The 15,380-nt window shown below is 41.3% G+C and overlaps 1 non-coding gene across 1 annotated transcript; it reads right to left on the bottom strand.

The window, feature by feature from the left end:
* Positions 1 to 10,263: 10,263 nt before the first annotated feature.
* Positions 10,264 to 10,401, bottom strand: LOC119928059. The gene has a single exon (XR_005451017.1). It is a non-coding gene; the product is annotated as a small nucleolar RNA SNORA7 (small nucleolar RNA).
* Between the last annotated feature and the right edge of the window lie 4,979 nt (positions 10,402 to 15,380).

Here is a 15,380-nt window from a genome sequence, read left to right as displayed (position 1 = left end):
TAGCTTATTTGCCCTGCCTCTTCCTGATAAATACTTCACTTCGCTATTTTATTTCATTTATGGGGACCAGGCCCATGTTAGCCAAGGCTAAACTGTACAATAGGGAAGCATTCTCAGGGTGGCTGATTGCCCACATAACTAAACATAATATTCATGGCCAGAGTATTTTAAACGCAGACTTGGTGTTTAACTCAATGACCTCCTGTACTTTCAAATTCACCACAAGAAGACTTACTGACATTCAAAAGTATATTCTTACAATTCCCAGTATTTGCTCAATATTTACTGCCCTTTAATTTCAGTGAGTGCTCATATAATGAAACCAAGTTGAAAAGGAGGGACTTAGTTTATAATTCTCAGGAATTTGCCTCCACTAAGTTCCTTTCAACTTTATTCCTCTGCAGTCTAAAAAGTTGAATTGCTTCTTGCAATATTCTCCCTCCTACTACCAAGCCTCCTTTTGGAGGCAAGGTGCTAACCAGGTGAACTCTAGAGTTTCCTTCCCATTGAATCATTTCATGAGTCTCGGATGAGAAAGGTACCATATTCAGATTTGGAAAATGGTTTCAAAGCCTTGGATTTTGTCAGAGCAATTCTGTTTCTTGGGATGCATTTGGAGCAAGTCAGATGGACTAAAGTTTACTGAATGATGCCAGGGTCATTCTGGAAGAGTTGAAAGAGAGAAGCAATGAACCAAATAAAAAGAAAGCAGGTATATAAGGTAACTAAGCATTCAGAATGAACTCCAAGAGCTGAGGAATCCTTACTTAGGCAGCAAGAATCTTGTGGGACAAGGACTTTTTCCAACCTGATTATCTTGTATCTATCATAGCACTTACTACAGAGCCTAGCACATAGTAAGCACTTAACAAATACCACAGTTATTATTATAATTATTGGACATTCTAAAGCTAAATACAATGTAGCATGTTAGAGTCCTAAGAACCACAGACCTCTTCCTAACCAGGCACCTCAAAATTCACAGTTGTTACATTGTTCATTTCCTGGATGATAATGATCCCTGGCCTGCTCCCAGGGCCTTGGCAAGGAGACGTGCTTTTCAAATAAAGAAACAGGCTCACAAAGGAGGCTTGAGTTTAAAGGTGGTGCTTATTGTTCCTGGAACAATTCTTGCTTCACTAGTTTTGAATGCAGCTTTGGAGTTGGTTTTGAAGATAGGAATTCTTAGAGAGCTATAAGTAGCATTTTATTCTCAATTATATCCTTGTCCTGGTTGAGCTCAGAATATTTGACGAGCACCAAAGGAGGGACGCAGGACTGGTTCTGATTATTTAATGGAAGAATCAGAACCAGGTAATTCTGACAGTGGACTTCACTCATTCAATTCTATCAGTAGTATTTCTTACTCTGTGCTGTACTTAACACTTGGGAAAAACACTAGAGTTAGTAGACAAAATCATTGTGCTCAATAATAATAATAATTAGGGTACTTGTGGAATGCTTATTCTGTACCATGTTGCGCTGTACAAAAAGCTGGGGTAGATACTAAGGTTGAAAATAGTCCCTTTCCCACTTGGGACTCACAGTCTAAAGGGAAGGGGCTTAAATCTAGAATGGGGAATAGACACTTAAAAAAAATACAGGTAAGGGAAAGCAACAGAGTTTCAGTATATATGCAAATATGTAAATAGAGAGGAGAGGTGGTGATTATCCAGTGCTCAGGTGAGGCAGAAATGCTGGATTGACAGTTGTGGGGAAAAATGTGATGAGACGATGAGAGATGAATCAGGGACGAATAAGAGATGAATCCTGAAGATGTGATTTTAGAAGGGCTCTGAAAATGGGAGAGTAGGTTTTTCCCAAATGTAAAGGGTGAAGGAGCTCAGGCAGAAAGGAGGGTGTGAGCAAGAGGTTGAGACAAAAGAATGAGAACTGGCGCAGCAAGTAGGTTGGCTTTGGAGGAGTGAAGCATGCCACCTTGGGTTGTATTAGGAGAGGCATGAAGATAAGCCATGGAGAAAGAGTTGAGTTCCTTAAAGCAAATGGTCAGGAATTTTTGCTTGATGAAAAGAGAAATGGGTAACCATTGAGTGTTTTGAGGAGAGGGAGATGTGCTGAAAATGATGTTTTAGAAATATAATTTGGGCTTGCAGGAGGTAAGTACTGGTTGGGATAGAGACAGGAAGCTGTCAAAACAGTGTGACCTAGTAGATAGAGCACAGACCTGGGAGTCGGAAGGACCTGAGTTCTAATCCCAGCTCCACCACATGTCTGCTGTGTGACCTTGTGCAGTTTACTTCACTTTTCGGTGCCTCAGGTACCTCATCTGTGAAATGGGGATTAAGACTGTGGCCCCATTTGAGACATGGACTATGTTCAACTTGATTACTTTGTACTGACTCCAACACTTAGAACAGTTCCTGGCACATATTGAACGCTTAATAAATATCATAAAAAACCAAAGGTCTTTGAGGAAGCTGATGCAGTAGTAAAGTCAAGATAGAACTAATGTGGTGGCATTTTGAAGAAAGAGGAAGGGGCAAATTCTAGAGATATTGTGAAGGAAGAACTCACAGGATTTGATAAGCGATTATACCAGTTGAAAGAGAACATGGACTCAAAGACAATGCAAAGATAATAGGTTTTAGAGGCAGGAAGGATGGTCGTGCTTATAACAGTGATGGAGAAATTGGGTGAAAGAATTTAAGAAGGAAAATGAGTTTAGTTTTGGACTTATTTAGCTTGAAGTACTAGTAGGACATTTCAGATGCAGGAGGAGATTTGGGACTGCATAGAAGCAGAGAGGTCAGGGCTACTTAGGTAGATATCTGTATCCACCAAGAGGTTGGAAAGGTTCAGCTCCTGTTTTGAACCAGTCTGCTTTATGTCTAAAAGATTTCCTCAAGGGTGAGTCCTTGTTTTCTCACCTCATTTATATTGCTGCTTATCCAGTTATTTTCAGTTTAACCAAAATCTATGGTCTGGAAGGTCTTGTCGTAGGGAGTTGTGTAAAGTCATTGAATTCCCTTGAAATTCACCAAGGAAACATTCTTAGCCCTTTGTTCTTTTCCAAACAGAGAGATCTATGTTCATATCTTTCAAAATTGCAGTATATATTTTAAATCAGAAACATGTCTTCAGTTTAACGTGACCCTCTATCCTGTTAACGTCAAGCAGGAAATAGAGCACCATTTAATGGAGCCATTGTAAGTGGTTGGCTGATACCCACAGAGTGACTTAAGTAGTGCAATGTCTTCATATCTCAGTGAATACCTCAGGAACAACTTTGCAAAACAGACGTAGGAATCTAGAGGCGTAAGCCTCTGTCAAAAGAAGCTATTAAGGGACTTTTGAGGAATTCTCTTTTGACCTTTCACATCTTTCTGTCTCATTTCATCCATTTGCTGCCATAGGAGGTTGGAAAATGAGATGATCTCTGCAGGAAGCTGTGGTTAATAAATTGTGATTTGAAAAAAAAACATATTAGGGACTTCTGGTATAGCTCACACCTCAGCTGACTAACCAGCTTCATTGGCTCCTGGGAACAGTTTATGCCATGTCAGAGGACTTTCCCTGCTGATTTCAATACCATTATTTGTATTGCATTAAGTAAATATTTTAGATTTAGATCTTTATTTACACTCAACTGCACCCTTTGGCCTCAATTTGCAAAATGGGAATTGCCTGAATAAATGGAAGAAGTACATGTGCCTCATCATATGCTCAGATTGCTGAATGCGAATGAAATTTATGGATCATTTTCACCCCAATTAGTGAAAAGCAGACTTGATCATCTTCATAAAGGGTTTCAGATAGTTCTGCCAAGGGAATTGAGTGGATGGAGATCTAAATATCTAGCCAAGACCCAAATAAATTCCTCAGTTCAGAAAATTTGTAACGCAGGATCCCTCCGGGGCATCTAAATCCCACCCTGGTAGTTCATTAAACATTCAGCCAAGAGCATTCACTCTTCCAATGGATACCCCCACAATAAGACTGCATAGCCATTTGGTGTTTTAGGTGTAACACATTTAATAGTCCTCTGTGGACTTGGAAGCACAATTGTGCTTCCCTTCAGCCCTAAATTCTCCCCAGGGAAGGGCCTGAAGAGAACTGATCTCATCTGCCTACACAGGCAAAACAAATTGGAAAGTTAGTAAATTGAACCAACACAGGCTCTCAATCGGAATACCTCAAGTTAAATCCATTTTTCCCACCAAAGGCTGTCCTTGCTGCTGAATTATTTAGTAGATTATAAATTCTTGGAGGACCATGATACTGTGTCTTTCTTCTATTGAACTCTCCCTATTGCATATTGCATCATCCTCAGCAAACACTAAAGTCCATAGTGAGGATTGCCTCTTACCTCTATTTTATTTCACCTGGAGAGATGTGGCCCAACTGTAATTGAGCTTCAGGTAAAGAAAATTTCTGGTAGATCTACATGAGCTAAGTGAAGTGGAGAATTTTTGACGGTAATTCAGAATGAGATGAGAGAAACAATTTCACCTATAAATCCAAATATTTGTGAGAATTGTTTTTAATTATCTTTACAAAAATGTCCACTAGAGTCCTTAAATACTGACAGAGGGCCAAATGAAGGCCATATACATTTATTTCACTTCTCTCCACTTGGAATATACCACGAGAGCACAGGGCTTTCACTTTGGAGTTTTAGGTTTCCATGGGGTATGCAAAGCTCTCTAATTCAGGGGACCTGTCAAAAGCAATTTTTCTGACAAAAACTTTTCCTATCTTCCGCTCTTAATAATGGAGTTCAATCTTGGAAGCATAAGAGAAGTAGCATGGCTCAATGGAAAGAGCCTGGGCTTGGGAGTCAGAGGTCATGAGTTCTAATCTCAGCTCTGCCACTTGTCTGCTGTGTGACTTTGGACAAGTCACTGAACTTCTCTGTGCCTCAGTTCCCTCATCTGTAAAATGGGGATTAGGACTGTGAGCCCCATGTGGGACAACCTAATCACCTTGTATCCCCCCAGCGCTTAGAACACTGCTTTGCACATAGTAAGCACTTAATACCATCATTATTATAAGAGTTTACGAAGTTGGTTAAATTGTTCATGTGGAATATAGAAATGAAACAGACTGGATTTACAACCTGGTGTTTACAGTGAGTGAGCCCAAGCAACTTTTATTTGACCTGAGCCATCAAAAAAGAAAATTGGAAGCATAATTAAAGGAGGGAAAATGATAAGCTAAATATTGATTTTGCCATAATTGTGCTTGCTCCCCCCAAAAAGCATCTTGCCTCTAACTTCTGCCCCTGCCAAGCAACTTTGGATGAATGAAACTTTTTCTGTAGATAAATACATGTTCCCGGGAGTGTATAAATTACAGAAAAAAATGCCTCTGATGACTCATCTTTGCAGCTAAAGCTCCTCTTGGGATTCTGATTAGAAGAAGGACCCTTATGAAGATAAGGAATTGAGATCTCACTGGGCTTCACAGTTAGGTAGTGAAGGAATTTGGCAGATATGCTTCAGATAAATGAACAGTCCAAATACCAGTCTTGATTTTGCAAATAATCTTCTTACAGAGATTAAACACACAGGAACAGCTATTTATCGGTAAAGGCAAAATTTACATTGCCTGTAATCTTTTCAGAAATAGATATATCAACCATAACATTGATACTCAAGTGCAATGCAAAGGTAAATGAGTCATTATATTTACTCACTGTTGGATATAGAGTTGCAATTGCAAGTCATGCATGATTTTAATAAGGTTTGATAATATGCTATCAATTCTAAGAGCTATAGACTGAACTCATATAGAGTGTTGGCTGGAGCCTCCAAATGATCAATCATGTCAAGATATGAAAATCATTTCATTCTCTTCAATTGAAAGGAAGATGTGATTTAAAATGTCAGGCTTTGGATGTATGAGCAGGATTCCCATAATCAATCATCCAAAATAAACTATCTTGTTAGCAACTATTTGAAGATGGATATGAAAAAAAACCCCTTTTTTTCATAATGGGGTAGAGGTTTACAACCACTCATGGATATATAAACAACCTGTGTGCTTTTGAATGTGTGTGTTTCTGTATATCTCTAATGATAGAGAGTTTGTACTGTTGTTCTTGGCTTATCATATCAGGCCATTTGCCTTATAAAGTGAGCAGACCCAGTACAGTATTAAAGAGGGGAGTCTCTAGTAGCCCCTTATGACAGCCACTTAGGAGTAAGGGACAGATAGAAAAGGGATGATGGGGAAGCAGCATGGCATAGTAGATGGAGCACAGGCCTTGGAGTCAGAAGGTCATGAGTTCTAATCTCGGCTCTGCCACTTGACTGCTGTGTGACCTTGGGCAAGTTACTTCACTTCTCTGTGCCTCTATTACTTCATCTGGAAAATGGGCATTGAGACTGTGAGCCCCACGTGGGACAGGGACTGTGTCCAAACCATTGTGCTTGTATCCACCCCAGCACTTGGTACACTTAGTAATGCCATAGTTATTATTATTGTTGATGATGATGATGATGATGATGGTATTTGTTAATCACTTATTAGGTGCCAAGCACTGTTCTAAGCATTGGAGTAGGTACAAGGTTAATCAGGTTGTCCCATGTGGGGCTCACAGTTTTAATCCCCATTTTACAGATGAGGTAACTGAGGCACAGAGAAGTTAAGTGACTTGCCCAAAGTCACACAGCTGACAAGTGATGGAGCCAGGATTAGAACTCAAAAACTCTGAATCCCAAGCCTACACTCTTTCGACTAAGCCATGCTGCTTTTCTATTATTATTATTATTACTATTACTATGATATACCTCTATTACCAAAGTCACCTGATACTCCCTTCTGCAAATCACCAGAGAAAACCACAGGACCTCTCAGAAGGGGGATGACTTGACCAAGGGGTGTTTGAGGTTTAGAGACTGATGGGGAAAATGGCATTTTATGGAAAAATCTGCCTTATCAGTCTAGGACTAATGCAAATTAACTCCAGATTACATAGTGAAGATTGAGTTTGAATAAGTTCTTTATCTGTCCAGGGCCTCCTCTCTTGTAGCCAACCCCACCACAGATATTCAAGTTTTCCTTTACTGGAGGAGTCCAAGAGAGAGGGGAGGAATGATACCTTCTACATACTCACAGCCTCCATGAAGGAAGTATTCATTCATTCAATCAATCGTATTTATTGAGCACTTACTATGTGTAGAGCACTGTACTAAGAGCTGGAAAAGTACAATTCGGCAAAAAATAGAGACAATCCTTACCCAACAATGGACTCACAGGCTAGAAGGGGGGAAGCAGACAAAAAAACAAAACAAGTACACAGGCATCAATAGAATCAATATAAATAAATAGAATTATATATATAGATAGTAAAGTCCTTCATGGCAGTCATCACACTTGCCAGACCTCTACTTGGCGTTAAAGTCTCACATGTTTCCCCCACAATTCCACCCTCAGAAAATAAAGTAAATACATCAATGGAGACATACATACATGTATGTATTATATGTATATATATATATATATATATATTCATATATGTATGTTATTTTTTACTATGTATAAAATCCACATGACCAGAGCAGCAGTAAACTTAAAAGATTTTTTTGCAACTAAAGTGTGATTGTTTCTGTCTCCTTCCCACGCTGATTAATAAGAGTCTCTACATTTTGCATTTGTATATATTCATGCATATATTGCCCTCTTCACTTTTGATTAGTTGCCATGAGCTGCTCGTAGTTTATGAAGCGCAGAGAGTGGTATGATAAGAGCTACTTGCTCCATCATTTCTCTCTGTGAGATGGGATTTGTTGCTCTTTTCCTTTTTGTTCATTAATGATGCACGAAGAGCCGACTTTCATCTCTCTGTTTTTTAGGAATTCCTCACATTACTTGACACGCATTGTTATGTGATAAAGACTCACCAGAGTCATCTTTATTCTGCATTTATTCTCTACGAGCAATCTTAGTTCTATGGGTTGTTGGTTTTTTTTTGGGGGGGTTGCTCTCTGTCACTCTATAGAGTGAGTTTTTATACCCCCAACTTTTAAAGGCATCTCCACTGCATCTGACAAGTACTGCTCTGTGCCCCCATCTGCCCACCAACACACACACACACCTCCTTTGCCTTCATTTTGCCAGCCCAAATAACGACCCAAGGTCTTCAAAAATATTAAGAAGTCTCAATTTCCCCCCTCTAGATTGCAAACTCATTTTGGGCCCAAGTGCTTAATACAGTGCTCTGCACACAGTAAATGTTCAATAAATATGATCGATTGATGGACTGATTACGAGCCGTATTTGGATTTAATTCTGCCAGTGAAACATCCATGTGTCAGTAGGTTGGTAATCCTTGATACAGTGTGCTATACTTTTGCATAGTGATTGCTTCCCTCTTCTCCGCATCTGCATCAATAGTTTATTCTAATGCTGACCCGACATTGACCTTCCCTAAGCTTCTGAACAGGCGGTTTCATCACTCAACTGTTTCATCTGTCACCTTCTTCAGAGTTAACAATGCACACATTTGCCTCTGTGATGCCAATAATTCTGTGTGGAGCCAGAAGCTCCTTCCAACACATACACATGGCTGATTGCCTTTTTTTCCCCCAAAGATTTGTTCCTAATTGCTTTGTCTAATGCTGAAACGTAGCAATTTGCATCTGACCAACAAAAAGCTTTGCTGCAGAGTTTGGGTATTATTAACAAATATTTATAGCACTTTGTATTTGCTGAGGGCTTTAACAGCTATGAGCTATAATAAAGCCTCTAGGAAGGACACTAGGGTTGTGAGAAAGTGTCAGGGAAGGAAACTGATGTAAAGGAGAAGCTAAAGTGAGGCCAAAGTTGAGCAAGCCATTATGGAGAACAGGGACTCAATCACTGGGTCTTGGTTTCTAGGGTCATTCAACTCTCTTCAATAATCATTTTACTTGTTAAGCACTTAGGATGTGCCAAACACAGTTCTAAACACTGGGGTAGTTACACGTTAATCAGTTTGGACATAGTCCCTGTCCCACATGAGGATCACACCCTTAATCTCCATTTTACAGATGAGGTAACTGAGGCACAGAGAAGTGAAGTGACTTGACCAAGGTCACACAACAGACAGATGGAGGACTGGGAATAGAACCCAGGTCCTTCTGATCCCCAGGCCTGTGCTCTATCTACCAAGCAACACTGCTTCCCAGCACTTACTTGGTTAAGCTTAACCACTTTAGGAGAGTGACTTTGAATCTGAATAGTCTAGTCTGTCTGTCCACTAAGGCTGCATTGCTGATATATGCTCTCTCCCTCACTTTGCTTGGGTGGAGCCACAGTGTTGGTAAAGACTTCAATCTTAAGAGGCTCTTTCCTTCCCTTCTTTTCAATTACAGTAAAGGAACATTGCACATGCATCTTGGCCGTCAATTTTATTAGCTTTTGAGATTGAAACTCCTCTTGTTCTTTTCCAATCAAAACATAATGATCCTCAAAGTCTTTATTTCCAAGCCAAACTCCTGACCTAGACTTCACGTTTGTCTTCTCCAGCCCTGACCTAACTCTTTAATAATAATAATGGTGCTATTTGTTAAGTGCTTACTATGTGCCAAGCACTGTTCTAAGCACAGAGGGCGGGGAGGGAAACAAAGTAATCAGGTTGTCCCACATAAGGCTCACAATCATAATCCTCATTTTACAGATGAGGGAACTGAGGCACAGAGAAGTAAAATGACTTGCCCGAAGTCACACAGCTGACAAGTGGCAGAGCCAGGATTAGAACCCATGACCTCTGACTCCCAAGCCTGGGCTCTTTCCACTGAGCCATGCTACTTCTTTAGGTTTGATAGAATCTGTTTGGGAAGGTATTGGTCTCAGCTTCCATGAATTCAGGTTCAAGGTGAATCCTGGCCCTAAAGTATTCCCCACTTCTCTTCTCTCCACCCTTCCTAACATTTCTCAAATATCACTAAAACCCAGCTCACACACTTCACTTCTCTAACACTAACCTCCTCATTGGCCTTGTTCTTGTCTCTCATGCCATCAACCCCTTTCCCAAGTCTTCCCTCTGGCCTGGAGCTCCGCCTTCTAAGCCAGTAGACCACAACTCTTCCCATCTGTAAAGCCCTTGTTTTGTCTGAAGCTGTCGAGTCATCTACAACCCATAGCGATTCCATAGACACACCTCTCCCAGAACACCCCACCTCCATCTGCAGTCATTCTGGAAGTGTATCCATGGAATTTTCTTTGTGTATATACATATGGAAGTGGTTTCCCATTTCTTTCTTCCATGCAGTAAACCTTAGTTTCCATACCACTGCTGCCCAGCATAGGTGAGCTTTGACTTGTAGCAGAATGTCTTCCATTTGCTAGCCATTGCCCAAGCTATATATGGAATGGGTATGCCTCTGCTTGACTCTCCCTCCCAAAGACGAGACTGGTAGAGTACTGGAAACTCTCCAGGTGAGATCCTGAGGGGCTTTAAAACCCTATTAAAATCATATTTCATTACATATCTATTCTATTTATTTTATTTTATTTATTTTATTTTGTTAGTATGTTTGGTTTTGTCTCCCCCTTTTAGACTGTGAGCCCACTGTTGGGTAGGGACTGTCTCTATATGTTGCCAATTTGTACTTCCCAAGCACTTAGTACAGTGCTCTGCACCCAGTAAGCGCTCAATAAATATGATTGATGATATTTCATCCAAGAAGTCTTTCTTAATTAACCTATTTCCCTACCCTATTCACCCTCCCTTCCATGTTGCCAATGCACTTGGATTTGTACTCCTTAAGCCTTTTTCATGCTCATCCCACCCTCAGCCCCACAGCATGTATGTACATACAATAATAATAATTTTGGTATTTGTTAAGCGTTTACTATGTGCCAAGCACTGTTCTAAACACTGGGGGAGACACAAGGTAATCAGGTTGTCCCACATGGGGCTCACAGTCTTAATCCCCTTTTTCCAGATGAGGTGACTGAGGCACAGAGAAGTTAAGTAATAATAATGATGGCATTTATTAAGCACTTACTATGTGCAAAGCACTGTTCTAAGCGCTGGGGGGATACAAGGTGATGAGGTTGTCCCACGTGGGGCTCACAGTCTTCATCTCCATTTTACAGATGAGGGAACTGAGGCCCAGAGAAGTTAAGTGACTTGCCCAAAGTCACACAGCTAAGTGGCGGAGCTTGGATTCGAACCCATGACCTCTGACTCCAAAGCCCAGGCTCTTTCCACTGAGCCACGCTGCTTCTTACAGTCCTTACATATCCTTATAGTCAGCCATTTCCCCATCTGTAATTTATTTTTAATGCCTATCTCCCTCACTAGATTATTAACTCCAGCAGAGAAGAGCTCTCCTCCAGGGGCTAGACCTCTATCTCAGAGCAACAGAGCAGGAAATATGAATCTGGGCACCTCTCCTCACATCAGCCCCACCTACTCCACCTACCTTTCTAACCAGTGACAACACATTTCCATCAGCAACAAAGGGACAAAGTGTTGAACCAGTGATGGAATCAGATGTAGCTCAGGAAAGACAGGCTGTCAGGTCTAGCAGAGTTCAATCGGGACTGGTTAAGAAAGGCAAACATTTTTGAGCTATATAACCATTTTCAATTAAGTGTAAGTGCAAAAGTGCTTGTAGTTCTAGAAATATGCATTCTCATCAAGCTCAGAGAATAATAACTGTGGTATTTGTTAAGTGCTTCCTATAAGCCCTGGAGTGGAGTTGATACGGGCAAATCAGGTTGAACACAGTCCCTGTCCCACACGGGACTCACAGTCTTAATCCCCATTTCACAGATGAGGTAACTGAGGTACAGGGAAGGTCAGTGACTTCCCCAAGATCACACAGCAGACATGTGGTGGAGCTGGGATTTGATCTGTAAAACGGGGATAGGCTAGATTATGATAATATTTATAGTTGTGGTACTTGTTAATAACTTACTATGTGCCAAGCAGTTTTCTAAGTGCCGGGGTAAATCTAAATTAATGAGGGTGGACAGTCCCTGTCCGACATGAGGCTCATAGTCTAAGTAGGAGGGAGTAGGAATGAATCACCATTTTACAGATGAGGTAACTGAGGCACAGATAAGTTAAGTGACTTGCCCAAGGTTACACAGCATACTCATGGCAGAGCCAGGAATAGAAACCAGGTCCTCTGACACCCAGGCCCGTGTTCTTTCCACTAGGCCATGATGTTTCTCTATGATCCTCATGTGGGGCAGAAACTGGGCTGGATCCTATAACCTTATATCCATCCCAGTGTTTAGGCCATAGGAAGTACTCAAATATAGTATTATTATACTTGGCTAAAATCTGCATCGGTTCATATCATAGAACTATGTTTTAATTACGTAACGCAATGGGCAGCAGCAGACAGAGACTTAACTCTTCTTGAGGTTGTTGTTGATTTTAGCTATTAAGGTTTTAGGGTACAATCTGTAGATGAGCCGATGGGGGAGCCCCAGATATTCCAGCTGCAGCAGTACCCTGCATGCTAATGGTTTTCATCTTAACTACTTATATGAACGGGGTTTCACATATAGAGGTGGCTAAACTTTGATTTTGATTTTGCAGAGAATATGAATTAAAACATTCAAGGGCTTTTAATACGCATGAAATGGAGGGCCTGTGTATCTTCTGGTGCGTTTGGAACAGAGGGGCAGAAGCACGGGCCTTAATCCACTAGATGTCACCAGAATACTTCATTGCCACCTCCCCTCCACCCCCTTCACCACCCACCCACCCATTTTCATTTTGCGACTAACCGGGCGCCACTGGGGCAGTGATAGATTTCCTTTCCTTTGTTGAAGTGCTACTCTCGAAGGCTTTTGAGGTATTATAAATATTCCTCAGTTTAAATGATGTGTTGTCCCTCTACTTCGATCCCCCACCTCTTTCGTCTCCTCCTAAATCAAGGATCCTGGTATACCAAGGTATGGATGTTATTTGGGAATTGGAGGACCTTCTTCCCCAGACCAAATCATCCTTGAAAATGCTTCTGCATTTGTATGTGGTGGTTATCAGACTGTTCCTAATGGCTCAGTGGAAAGAACATGGGCTTGGGAGTCAGAGGTCATGGGTTCAAATCCCAGTTCCTCTGCTTGTCAGCTGTGAGACATTGGGCAAGTCACGTAACTTCTCTGTGCCTCAGTTACCTCATCGGTAAAATGGGGATTATGATTGTGAGCCCCACATGGGACAACCTGATCACTTTGTATCCTCCCCAGTGCTTAGAACAGTGCTTTGCACATAGTAAGCGCTTAACAAACACCAAAATTATTATTATTATTATTATTATTATATTATCTATTTACCTTTCTGGTCTCCCTATTTAACACCAGAAGGGGATTTCTCAAATAGTATCCCAATCTGCTGCAGGTGCCGTAGAAGTCTGGACCAAGATTTTTTCCAGTAATGCACTGTCCATTTTCCATGCTAGGTGACTTAAGCTGACCCAGCCCAAAGCCAGTTTCCCCTGCCCATTTGACTCTCCAGATCCATTTCCAGTTTTCCTCTCCACAGACCCTCAGTTCACTTTTGTCTTCTGGAAAGCAGTATCTCCTTAGGTCCTGCCTCAGGACTGAGTAGCTTACTCTGGAGCACATCCATCGCCACATTTTACCAGGGAGTCACATGTCAGCTCCAGTCTATGAGGAGACGAGCAGTGGAAGGGCTGGAAGCTGGAGAAGGAATATGGGAAGGAAGAAGCTAGAATTGGCTTCTTGGGAAGATTCATAACAGAGCTGGAGGGTGGTAAAGCAAAGGGCAACTGGGGTGATTGAGGGTGGAGAAGAGACTGATGCGTGTGAAGAAGTGAAGTCTGAAGAAGGATATTATTTATGTTTACAAACCCATAAAAGTAGCAAAAACAGAATTATTGTTCCCCAGGGTGAGGGGGGCACTCATTGAAGTTTGAAGGTGACAAATCCTAATAAAAGGAAGCAACTTTTCACACAGAACATATAATTTGCTACAGTGCGTGGCCTATAAATAAACAGCAAATGGCTGGTAGTCAAACAATTGGATTTAGTCCCAGCTCTGCCAAAGGACTGATGTGTGACTTAACCTTTCTGCACCTCAGTTTCCTCAACTATAAAATGGGGATAAAATATCTGGTCTCTCTCCCTCCGTATTAGGTTGGGAGCCCTATATGGGTCAGAGCCTGGGTCCAATCTGATAATCTCATGACTACCTCAGCATTCAGCACATAGCAAGTGTCTAATATAATACTTAGGATGTTATGCAGGCAGGAACTTCCAGTAGGCACAAGAGGGGTTTGGACAAATTCATGGATGAGAGGTCCAAAATAGATTACTTAGAGGAAAATGTGGGTTGCTGAGAGATAGTTTGAGATGTGAGTTGTCAAAGAGTCAGAATACTTATCTGTACAGACAAATGTTCTGATCTAGTAATAGCATTCTCTATAATAATAATAATAATAATGGTATTTTTAAGCACTTACTATGTGTCAAACATTGTTCTAAACTCTGGGGTAATTACAAGCTAATCAGGTTGGACGCAGTCCCTGTACCACGTGGGACTAACAGTCTTAATCCCCATTTTACAGATGAGGTAACTGAGGCTCAGAGAATCAATCAATCAATCAATCAATCGTATTTATTGAGCGCTTACTATGTGCAGAGCACTGTACTAAGCGCTTGGGAAGTACAAATTGGCATCACATAGAGACAGTCCCTACCCAACAGTGGGCTCACAGTCTAAAAGGGGGAGAGAAGTGAAGTGACTTGCCCAAGGTCACACAGCAGGCAAGCGGCAGAGCTGGGATTAGAACTCAGGTCCTCTGGCTCCCTGTCCCGTGCTCTGTCCACTAGGCCACGCTTTATGGTTTGGCCATTTCTCTCTGACCACAGCCTCACTGCCTTCCTCCCAGTGGCAGGAACAGTGTTAAGTGGGCATCAGCATTCTGCAAGTCCACCCCATGCCCCCAGACTAAAATTCAGTAGGGTGATACTCCTTTTCCGTTACAGTTGTTACTGACTCTTAATCCATCAATGGTATTTATTGAGCATTTACTGGGTGAAGAACACTGTACTAAGTGCTTGGGAGACTACAATACAACAGAATTGGTAGATACAGTCCTTGCCCATAAGGAACTTACAGTCTAGAGAGGCAGATAGATGTTAATATAAATAAATAAATTATGGATACATACATAAGTACTGTGAGGCTAAGTCCAAAGGACATTCTTAAGCAATTGAGACAGACAAAGCACATTCAGTATTTGATACACACCCCCTCTGTCCCTTCCAAAGAGCCAGATCTAATGATCAAATTGAGAGAAGAGGGTATTATCTTTTATTCTGCTCCTTCTCTCCAGCCTGCTACTAAATTTGGCTAGGGACAAGCTATCGTAGCCTTGGGCCCCTGCAGGTATTAATGCTACTCATCTTTCCTCTTTCTACCTGCTTCTATTATATTAAAATAAGTC

This window comes from Tachyglossus aculeatus, chromosome 4, assembly GCF_015852505.1.
Source record: "Tachyglossus aculeatus isolate mTacAcu1 chromosome 4, mTacAcu1.pri, whole genome shotgun sequence".
NCBI lineage: Eukaryota > Metazoa > Chordata > Mammalia > Monotremata > Tachyglossidae > Tachyglossus > Tachyglossus aculeatus.
Note: the sequence above shows the minus strand (reverse complement) of the source record. Positions and strands in the feature narration are given on the sequence as shown.